This window comes from Heterodontus francisci, chromosome 27, assembly GCF_036365525.1.
Source record: "Heterodontus francisci isolate sHetFra1 chromosome 27, sHetFra1.hap1, whole genome shotgun sequence".
Lineage (NCBI taxonomy): Eukaryota > Metazoa > Chordata > Chondrichthyes > Heterodontiformes > Heterodontidae > Heterodontus > Heterodontus francisci.
In genome coordinates, this window is record NC_090397.1 from 61,745,145 (window position 1) to 61,757,252 (window position 12,108).

A 12,108-nucleotide genomic window follows, 5' to 3' on the forward strand; every position below is an offset into this window, starting at 1 on the left:
ATGCATGTAGGCTTTTCTCGAGTTCACTTTCAGTGCAACTGTAGCTAAGAATGTCATCCTAATTTTCAGCGTGCCTTCAAGTCCTTGAAGTGCAGACTGAATCATGTGCTGAAATACCTCAACTGCTGAGTTGACTCTTAAGTTGAGCCTCTTGTATCGAAAAAGTCAAATGTGAGTAGAGAATACAGAAAGATAGCTCGATTCTTCAGCAAGCTCGATCTAATGATAGCCTGCATTGAGGTCAAGTTAAGCAAAGTGTTTAGCACCATTCACTTTCTCTATGATGTCATCGATTGTCGGTGTCAAGAGTCTTTCTTGTTGTCTGGCTTGGTTTGGTGATTGCATATCAACGTGGATTCTAACCTGGTTCTTGCTCTTGGGTTTCTTGATGACTTGTAAGGGTGAGATCCAAGGGTTAGGCTCATCCCCAACTTTCTCAATAATGTCAAGGTCAGATAGGTGCTGAAGTTCCTTCACTGTCTGCATTCTGAGTTGATATGGTATTCGTCGCTATTAATGTGTAACTTGGGGAACATCAGCGTCTGCATGCAGCTTGCATGTAATGCCTTTCAGTTTGCTGATACCAGGGAAGCGATTAGCATACAGTTCAAGATAGTTGTTGTTATGCGTAGGAATCACATATGTGACTGCAATCATGTGCAGACTGTTGCTGTGTGGAAACTGATAAGCGTTTCACATTCTCCAGATATGACACAGAATATAGCATTCATTCTAGTATCTTTGAATGAGACTGGCATTTCAAAAGTCCTGAGAACTTTCAGCGGTTTGTCACTGTTGTAAGGGAAAATTTGTATTCCCTGCTTTGCAAAGAGTGGGGCAATCCTAAAGTTTGTTTAACGTTTTATCGCCCATGACATTGACAGATACTCTTGTACTTATGAGAGCATCTGTGTCCAAACAGCCAATAGTCACTGTCACATGTGGCTGTTTGCTGTGTCTGAGAGAAAGGAAAAAGGTATATCCAGGGTCATCTGCTTCTTGATTGGTTACATACTCTCGCCCTTTAGATGTGGTATGCATATGCAGCACCCTTCTGTTGGTATTGGTCTTAGTAGTTGATTTTGCTGATGAGCGACAAACATGAGCAATGTGGCTTGGCTGTTCGCATGCTTTGCACCGTTTACCAGTAATAGGACACTCTGTCTGGTATGGGTAAGCAGCGCCACAGTGGAAACATTCTTTGAACAAGTTGCAACTCTGTTTGTGAGACTGCTGTTGTTGCTTTGCAGGTGGTTTCCTGGCACGCGAACGATGAACAGTTTTCACAAGAGTTGAACTTGGTGTGTGGTAGCTACTGGTGGCAGCCTCAACTTCAGCAGCCCTGGACTCTGAGAACAATAGTGATCTTTCTAACTCCAGCAGCTCTGACAGCTTTCTGTCTTTGATTTTTTTTCAGTCTACTTGACTAGAGAGACAATCTTCGATTATTTTTTTTTTATTCATTCACGGGATGTGGGCGTCGCTGGCCAGGCCAGCATTTATTGCCCATCCCTAATTGCCCTTGAGAAGGTGGTGGTGAGCTGCCTTCTTGAACCGCTGCAGTCCATGTGGGATAGGTACACCCACAGTGCTGTTAGGAAAGGAGTTCCAGGATTTTGACCCAGCGACAGTGAAGGAACAGCGATATAGTTCCAAGTCAGGGTGGTGTGTGACTTGGAGGGGAACTTGCAGGTGGTGGTGTTCCCATGTATTTGCTGCCCTTGTCCTTCTAGTTGGTAGAGGGTGCGGGTTTGGAAGGTGCTGTTTAAGGAGCCTTGGTGCATTGCTGCATTGCATCTTGTAGATGGTACACACTGCTGCCACTGTGCGTCGGTGGTGGAGGGAGTGAATGTTTGTAGATGGGGTGCCAATCAAGCGGGCCGCTTTGTCCTGGATGGTGTCAAGCTTCTTGAGTGTTGTTGGAGCTGCACCCATCCAGGCAAGTGGAGAGTATTCCATCACACTCCTGACTTGTGCCTTGTAGATTGTGGACAGGCTTTGGGGAGTCAGGAGTTGAGTTACTCGCCTCAGGATTCCTAGCCTCTGACCTGCTCTTGTAGCCACGGTGTTTATATGGCTACTCCAGTTCAGTTTTCGGTCAATGGTAGCCCCTAGGATGTTGATAGTGGGGGATTCAGCGATGATAATGCTGTTGAATGTCAAGGGGAGATGGTTAGATTCTCTTTTGTTGTAGATTGTCATTGCCTGGCACTTGTGTGGCGTGAATGTTACTTGCCACTTATCAGCCCAAGCCTGCATATTGTCCAGGTCTTGCTGCATTTCTACACAGACTGCTTCAGTATCTGAGGAGTTGCGAATGGTGCTGAACATTGTGCAATCATCAGTGAACATCCCCACTTCTGACCTTATGATTGAAGGAAGGTCATTGATGAAGCAGCTGAAGATGGTTGGGCCTAGGACACTACCCTGAGGAACTCCTGCAGTGATGTCCTGGAGCTCAGATGACTGACCTCCAACAACCACAGCCATCTTCCTTTGCGCTAGGTATGACTCCAGCCAGCGGAGGGTTTTCCCCCTGATTCCCATTGACCTCAGTTTTGCTAGGGCTCCTTGATGCCACACTCGGTCAAATGCTGCCTTGATGTCAAGGGCAGTCACTCTCACCTCACCTCTTGAGTTCAGCTCTTTTGTCCATGTTTGAACCAAGGCTGTAATGAGGTCAGGAGCTGAGTGGCCCTGGCGGAACCCAAACTGAGCATCACTGAGCAGGTTATTGCTAAGCAAGTGCTGCTTGATGGCACTGTTGATGACACCTTCCATCACTTTACTGATGATTGAGAGTAGGCTAATGGGGCAGTAGTTGGCCGGGTTGGATTTGTCCTGCTTTTTGTGTACAGGACATACCTGGGCAATTTTCCACATTGCAGGGTAGATGCCAGTGTTGTAGCTGTACTGGAACAGCTTGGCTAGGGGCGCGGCAAGTTCTGGAGCACAGGTCTTCAGTACTATTGCCGGAATATTGTCAGGGCCCATAGCTTTTGCAGTATCCAGTGCCTTCAGTCGTTTCTTGATATCACGTGGAGTGAATCGAATTGGCTGAAGTTTGGCATCTGTGATGCTGGGGACTTCAGGAGGAGGCCGAGATGGATCATCAACTCAGCACTTCTGGCTGAAGATTGTTGCAAATGCTTCAGCCTTATCTTTCGCACTGATGTGCTGGGCTCCCCCATCATTGAGGATGGGGATATTTGTGGAGCCACCTCCTCCAGTTAGTTGTTTAATTGTCCACCACCATTCACGGCTGGATGTGGCAGGACTGCAGAGCTTAGATCTGATCCGTTGGTTATGGGATCGCTTAGCTCTGTCTATCGCATGCTGCTTACGCAGTTTGGCATGCAGGTAGTCCTGAGTTGTAGCTTCACCAGGTTGACACCTCATTTTGAGTTATGCCTGGTGCTGCTCCTGGCATGCCCTCCTGCACTCTTCATTGAACCAGGGTTGGTCTCCTGGCTTGATGGTAATGGTAGAGTGGGGGATATGCCGGGCTATGAGGTTACAGATTGTGGTTGAGTACAATTCTGCTGCTGCTGATGGCCCACAGTGCCTCATGGATGCCCAGTTTTGCATTGCTAGATCCGTTCGAAATCTATCCCATTCAGCACAGTGATAGTGCCACACAACACGATGGACGGTATCCTCATTGTGAAGGCGGGACTTCGTCTCCACAAGGACTGTGCGGTGGTCACTCCTACCAATACTGTCATGGACAGATGCATCCGCGGCAGGCAGATTGGTGAGGACGAGGTCGAGTATGTTCTTCCCTTGTGTTGGTTCCCCCACCACCTGCCGCAGACCCAGTCTAGCAGCCATGTCCTTTAGGACTCGGCCAGCTCGGTCAGTAGTGGTGCTACCGAGCCACTCATGGTGATGGACATTGAAGTCCCCCACCCAGAGTACATTTTGTGCCCTTGCCACCCTCAGTTGGCTTCCTCCAGTTGGTGGTCAACATGGAGGAGCAATGAGTCATCAGCTGAGGGAGGGCGGTAGGTGGTAATCAGTAGGAGGTTACCTTGCCCATATTTAACCTGATGCCATGAGACTTCATGAGGTCCGGAGTCGATGTTGAGGACTCCCAGGGCAACTCCCTCCCTACTGTATACCACTATGCCACCACCTCTGCTGGGTCTGTCTTGCCGGTGGGACAGGACGTACCCGGGGATGGTGATGGCAGTGTCTGGGACATTGTCTGTAAGGTATGATTCCGTGAGTATGACTATGTCAGGCTGTTGCTTGACTAGTCTGTGGGACAGCTCTCCCAACTTTGGCACAAGCCCCCAGATGTTAGTAAGGAAGACTTTGCAGGGTCAACAGGGCTGGGTTTGCCGTTGTTGTTCCCAGTGCCTAGGTCAATGCCGGGTGGTCCATCCGGTTTTATTCCTTTTTTTGTGTTTTGATTTCCCGTTCAACATATGCAACATCACCGAAGTCACATTTGGTTGCTAGTTGCCTCAATCACGTGCAATACTGGTCAGTTGTCTCGTTTGCTTCGTGCTTTGTGCATCAGAAGATAATTGTTTTGTGTATGGTATTTTTTTCTTGGGCGTGAAGTAGGTTGTTCGTGCATTGTTTGCTGAGTCATACATTTACGCCTGAGCAAAATGATGATCAAAAATGTCTTCCAATTCTTCACCTCCAGAATGAAGAAGTAAGACCTTTTGTCTTTGTCATCTGCGAAACCTGCCATTGTGCCTTCAAAACATCGCAGCCACTTTTGCCAACATGGGAATACTGATGATGGCTCCGCATGCACATCAAAAGGTGGTAGATTGGGCATAGACAATGCCATGTTGATCAACAACGCAGTGATGGTGCATGATCGTGTTCCTTTCAAAGAAAAACTTCTCTGTAATGATCCAAGATTTTTGTTTGTTTGGGTGGGTTATTGTAGTGAGATTTGTGTGAGTGTGTCTAACCCAGCCTCGATCTGTTCCCTAAATGTCCAACTTAAAATGTGCAGAAAGTAGACAAACACCTTCCAAATGCTTCATACCTGAAAGCAATGTTTCCTATTTTGCACCATCCTCGTTGCCATTGTGATGTTCTTGGGACCAAATAGTAATATTCAGTCAGAGTTAGTAAGACAACAGAACTGCTGCATGCTGTTTAAAACATGGATTCCTTTATCCTCTTACAGACACCCTCTGCTGGTATATGTATGTATGGTAGCCTTAAGAGGACAAAATGCACAATGCAATGTTCAACACACTAGTTTCTACTGTAGCTGAGATAACAAATTGTTCGGAATGTGCTATTAGAAGCTTTATTTAATCACGAGACTCAATATCTGAAAAAATTGTCTTAATTCTATGCATCTTTGTTTTAAAGATGACTTTACCGACAAAACTATAGTAGGAAAATCATTTATTACAAGATCTGTTCTAAAAACACAAAGACTAAAAGCATTCTTTTAGTTTTATTTGTAAATTTCTTATTTCTTTTTAATTCAAAGTGGAAAAGTGCTGTTTTTCCATTAAATTAATATGGTACCCCATTTTTACATTTTCTTTTTGACCATGTTTATACATAATTCATACAAATTGATACATAAAACCCAAACATGCATATACTGGAGATACGAAGAACGAAACCAAAAAAAACGCAAAAAACATTTTTAAAAGCAATAATTCAGAGTTAGATCTATTTTAATTTTGATTTTTTTCTATTGATACACAAATTCAATACATGTATTTTATTTATTATATATACAAATTATGCATTCTACCAGAGAAACTTGGCAGTTTGTCAAGTATTTAGATTCATAATGTCATAGAGTCATTTACGGCATAGAAAGAGGCCATTTGGCCCATCGAGTCCATGCCTGCTCTCCACAAAGCAATCTGGTCAATCCCACTCCCCTACTTGATCCCATAGCCCTGCAAGTTTATTACCTTCAAGTGCCCATCCAGTTTCCTTTTGAAATCGTTGATTATCTCCACTTGCACCACCCTTTTGAGCAGCAAGTTCCAGGTCTCTACCACTTGCTGCGTAAAAAAACCTCTTCCTCATATCCTCCCTGCATCTCTTGCCCAGAACCTTCAATCTGTCTCCCGTAGTCCTTGTACCATCAGTTAATGGGAACAGTATTACCTTGTCTAACTTATCCAAGCCTGTCATAATTTTGTACACCTCTATCAAATCTCTGCTTAATCTCTTTTGCTCCAGGGAGAATAACCCCAGCTTTTCCAACCTAACCTTGTAACTAAAATCCCCCATCTCTGGAACCATTAGAATGTTGAATTTTCATTTTGTGACTCCCAGTAAATTTTATTTTGGGCAATTTTTTATTTAAAGCTGTAAAGGTGAAAGATATTGCCAACTCGTGGCCTAGATTATGTGCTCGGGTTTTCTAGAGTGGGACTTAAACCTTCTGACTTACAGGTGAGAATAGTATTTTCTAGGGCACAGCTCACCATCTAACATAAATCTCTATTTCACTGCATCACAATCAGACCAGTAAATTTCTGTCCCTGCTTGAAGTCAATAAAAGTGACAGTTGTAAATGTGGGACACGAATCTTGTATTCAGGATTCACATCGATCATGAAACACACTGCACAGGTGACCACAGAAACTTTGAATGACAGCTGTGTAACATGGTTTGGACTGTGCCCATGGGATGGCCATCAACTTAGCCATACTGACCCCACAACTATAATGTTCTATTTAATTACTTAGCGTACTCACTGTCAAGCAAAACAATGTTTGTAAATAAGCGTCCGTGATTACTACATTAAATATTAAGGCTGTATGTTGATTCATTGATTCACGCATGACTTTATATTTTATGATTTGGGTTTCATAGTTTTCAAATTAGGATTGTGCAGAGTTAGGAACAAAGGAACAGGAGTAGGCCATTTAGCCCCTTGAGCCTGTTCCACCTTTTTTTTTTATTCCTTCATGGGATGTGAGCATCACTGGCTGAGCCAGCATTTATTGCCTATCCTAATTGCCCTTGAGAAGTGGTGGTGAGCCGCCTTCTTGAACCACTGCAGTCCATGTGAGGTAGGTACACCCACAAAGCTGCTAGAAAGGGAGTTCCAGGATTTTGACCCAGCGACAGTGAAGGAATGGCAATATAGTTCCAAGTCAGAATGGTGTGTGGCTTGGAGGGGAACTTGCAGGCGGTGGTGTTCCCATGCATCTGGTGCCCTTGTCCTTCTTGGTGGGAGAAGTCACGGGTTTGGACGGTGCTGCCAAAGGACCCTTGATGAGTTGCTGCAGTGCATCTTCTTTATGGTACACACTGCTGCCACTGTGCATGGTGGTGGATCCAGTGAATGTTGAAGGTGGTGGATGGGGGGGCCAATCAAGTTGGCTGCTTTTTCTTGGATGGTGTCAAGCTTCTTGAGTGTTGTTGGAGCTGCACCCATCCAGGCAAGTGGAGAGTATTCCATCACACTCCTGACTTAAAAACAGGAAGTGCTGGAAGTACTCAGCAGGTCTGGCAGCATCTGTGGCGAGAGAAGCAGAGTTAGCATTTCAGGTCAGTGACCTTTCATCAGAACCATCCATGGGTGGTAATTATCTGGGTTGGATTTGTCCTGCTTTTTGTGTATGGAATATACCTAGGCAATTATCCACATTGCCGGGTAGATGCCAGTGTTGTAGCTGTACTGGAACAGCTTGGCTAGAGGTGCGTCTAGTTCTGGAATGCAGGTCTTCAGTGCAATTACCAAAATGTTATCAGGGCCTATAGCCTTTGCAGTATCCAGTGCCTTCAGCCATTTCTGATATCATGTAGATTGAATCAAATTGGCTGAAGACAATGGGTTGAGCTCAAAAATAAAAAAGGGACAGCCACACTACTAGGAGTGTACTATAGACCCCCAAATAGTGAGAGCGAGGTAGAAGAACAAAGATGTAGGCAAATTTCTGAGTGCAAAAACTATAGGGCAATAATAGTTGGGGATTTCAGCTAGCCCAATATCAACTGGGATACAAACAGTGTGAAGGGCATAGAGGGGACAAAGTTCTTGAATTGCATTCAAGAACTTTTTTAGCCAGCACATAACAAGCCCAACAAGAGGGGCGCAATTCTAGATTTAGTCTTCGGTTATGAAGCTGGGCAAGTGGATGAAGTAACAGTGGATGACCATTTTAGAGGTAGTGACCATAATGTTAGTTTTAGCATAATGATGGAAAAGGACAAAGATAAAACAGGAGTAAAGGTTCTAAATTGGGGGAAGGCAAATTTACGAAACTGTGAGGTGACCTGGCGAAAGTGGACTGTATACAGCTACTTGAAGGAAAATCAGTGGCAAACCAGTGGGAGGCATTCAAAAGCGAGAAACTACAGGCACAGTGTAGGCATGTCCCCACAAAGAAAAAGGGTGGTACTGCCAAATCTAGAGCCCCCGGTTATCTAGAAGCTGACAGGGTAAGTTGAAGCAGAAAAAGAAAGCTTATGAAGATCACAAAAATCTTAATATTTTAGAAAGCCTAGAAGAGTATAGAAAGTGCAGGAGTGAAGTAAAACAGGGAATTAGAAAAGCAAAGAGAGGACATGAAAAATTATTGGCAGGTAAAATTAAAGAAAACTCGAAGATGTTTTGGCAGTACATTAAGAGCAAGAGGATAACTAAGGAAAGGGTAGGGCCTTTATCAGGGATGTACAAGGGAATTTATGCGTGGATGCAGAAGATGTGGGCAGGGTTCTTAATGAGTTTTTTGTCTCTGTCTTCACAAAGGAGAGGGTTGATGCAGACATTGTAGTTAAAGAAGAGGAATGTGAAATATTAGATAGAATAAGCATAACGAGAGGAAGTACGAGAGGGTCTGACATCCTTGAAAGTGGATAAATCGCCAGGGCCGGATGGATTGTATTCCAGGTTGTTAAAGGAAGCCAGGGAGGAAATAACGGATATGCTGAGGATCATCTTCAAATCCTCACTAGATACAGGAGAGATACCAGACGATTGGAGGTCTGCGAATGTTGTACCATTGTTTAAAAAGGGTGCGAGGGATAGGCCAAATACTTATAGGCCGGTCAGTCTGACCTCAGTGGTGGGTAAATTGTTAGAATCAACTGAGGGACAGGATAAACTGCCAGTTAGAAAGGCACAGATTAATCAGGGATAGTCAGCATGGATTTGTTGAGGGAAGGTCATGTCTTACTAACTTGATTGAGTTTATTGAGGAAGTAACAAGGAGGATTGATGAGGGTAGTGCAGTGGATGTGATCGACGTGGATCTTGGTAAGGCATTTGACAAGGTCCCGCATGGCAGACTGGTCAGTAAAATGAAAGCCCATGGGATACAGGGGAATGTGGCAGGTTGGATCCAGAATTGGCTCAGGGACAGGAAACAAAGGGTAGTAGTTGGCGGATGTTTTTGCGAATGGAAAGCTGTTTCCAGTAATGTTCCACAGGGCTCAGTGCTGGGTACCTTGCTGTTTGTGGTATATGTTAATGATGTGGACTTAAATGTGGGAGGCATGATTGGAAATTTGCTAATAACACAAAAATTGGCCGTGTAGCTAACAGTGAAAAGGATAGCTGTCTCCAGAATGATATCAATGGTTTAGTTGAGTGGGCAGAAAAGTGGCAAATGGAATTCAAACTGGGGGAGTGTGAGGTAATGCATTTGGGAAGGGCAAATAAAGCGAAGGAATCCACAATAAACGGGAGGATATTGAGAGGGGTAGAAGAAGTGAGAGACCTTGAAGTGCATGTCCACAGGTCCCTGAAGGTGGCAAGATAGGTAGATAGAGTGGTGAAAAAAACATATGGAATCCTTTCCTTTATTGACCGAGGTATAGATTTCAAAAGCAGGGATGTAATGCTGGAACTGTATAAAATGCTGGTTAGGCCACAGCTGGAGTATTGCGTACAGTTCTGGTCACTGCATTACAGGAAGGACATAATTGCTCTGGAGAGCGTACAGAGGAGATTTACAAGAATGTTGTAAAGTTGCTGTTATGGGGAAAGATTGGATAGGCTAAAGTTGTTTTCCCTAGAACAGAGGAGGCTGATGGGTGACTTAATTGAGGTTTACAACATTGTGAGAGGCCTAGATAGAGTAGACAGGAAGGACCTGTTTCCCCTAGTGGAGAAGTCAGTTACCAGATTTAAGGTGATTGGTAGAAGGATTAGAGGGGACATGAGGAAAAGCCTTTTCACCCAAAGAGTGGTGGGTGTCTGGAATTCACTGCCAGGAATGGTGGTAGAGGCAGAAACTCTCAATTCTTTTAAAAGTTACCTGGACATGCACCAGAAGTGCTATAACCTGCAAGGCTATGGACCAGGTGCTGGAAGGTGGAATTAGATAGCGGCTAGTTTGTTCGGCCAAGTGCTGAAAAATGGGATTAGAATAGATAGGTGCTTGATGGCCGGCACAGACATGATGGGCCGAAGGGCCTGTTTCTGTGCTGTATAACTCTATGACTCTATATGTCTCCATCAGTGGCCTGATCTCTTAAAGGTATGATTTCTTATAGGTGAAGACACCACTGCACTACAGGTCTGGCTCTAAGTTTTAGACTATACCCCTAGTCCTTGTCTCTCAACCAGCAGAAATACTTTCTCTGTATCTGCCCTATCAGTTCCCCTTAATATCTTGAAAACTTGTATCAAATCACACCTTAACCTTCTGGCTTCCAGGGAATACAACCTTAGCTGGTGTAATCTCTCCTCATGATTTAACCCTAGGAGTTCAGGTATCATTCTGGTAATCTACACTGCATTCTCTCCAAGCCCAGAACTGTCACAGATGTCACTTGGACAAATGTAGACTACTTAAGGAAAGCGAACATGGATTTGTTAAGGGCAAACCGTGGTTAACTACTTTGATTGAGTTTTTTGATGAGGTAATACTGTTGATGTGGTGTACATGGACTTCCAAAAAGTGTTTGATGAAGTGCCACATAACAGGCTTGTCAGCAAAGTTGAAGCCCATGAAATAAAAGGGACAGTGGCAGCATGGATACAAAGTTGGCTGAGTGACTGGGAAAAAAGTGCAGTGGTGAATGGTTGTTTTTTGGACTGGAGGGAGGTATATAGTGGGGTTCCCCAGGAGTTGGTGTTAGGATCCCTGATTTCCTTGATTTATATTAATGACTTAGACCTGGGTGTGCACAGCACAATGTCAAAATTTTCAGATGACACAAAACTTGGAAGTATTGTGAACTGTGAGGAGAATAGTGATAGACTTCAAGAGGACATAGAGAAGCTGGTGGAATGGGCGGACACGTGGCAGATGGCATTTAATGCAGAAGAGTGTGAAGTGACTCATTTTGTTAGGAAGAATGAGGAGAACAATATGAAATAAAGGTTACACTTCTAAAGGGAATCAGGAGCAGAGGGACCTGGGGGTACATATGCACAAATCATTGAAGGTGGCAGGACAGGTTGAGATAGCAGTTAATAAAGCTAACGGGTCCTGGACTTTATAAATAGAGGCATAGAGTACAAAAGCAAGGATGTTATGGTGAATCTTTATAAAGCACTGGTTCGGCCTCAACTGGAGTATTGTGCACACTTTAGGAAGGATACAAAGGCATTGGAGAGGGTGCAAAAAAGATTTCCAAGAATGGTTCTAGGGAGGAGGGACTTCAGTTACATGGATAGATTGGAGAGCTGGGTCGGTTCTCCTTGGAGAAGAGAAGGTTGAGAGGAGATTTGATAGAGGTGTTCAAAATCACGAGAGGTCTGAACAGAGTAGAAAGGGACAGACTGTTCCCATCAGCAGAAGGGTTGAGAACCAAGGGACACCAACTTGAAGTAACTGGTAAAAGAAGCAGAGGCGACATGAGGCAAAACCTTTTTACGCAGTGAGCGTTTAGGATCTGGAATGCACTGCCTGAGAGTGTGGTGGAGGCAGATTCAATCATAGCTTTCAAAAGGGAATTGGATAATTATTTGCAGGGGGAAATAAATTGCAGGGCTACGAGGAAAAGGCGGGGAAGTGTCACTATGTGAGTTGCTCTTTGCAGAGAGCCAGCACAGACATCATGGGCTGAATGGCCTCCTTCTGTGCTGTAACGCTTCTATGATTCTATGGAGTCCAGGTATGGTCTAACCAGGGCTTGTATAGCTATAACATAACTTCTACTATAAGTTCCAGAAATCACAAGCATGCTTATACTCTTGTT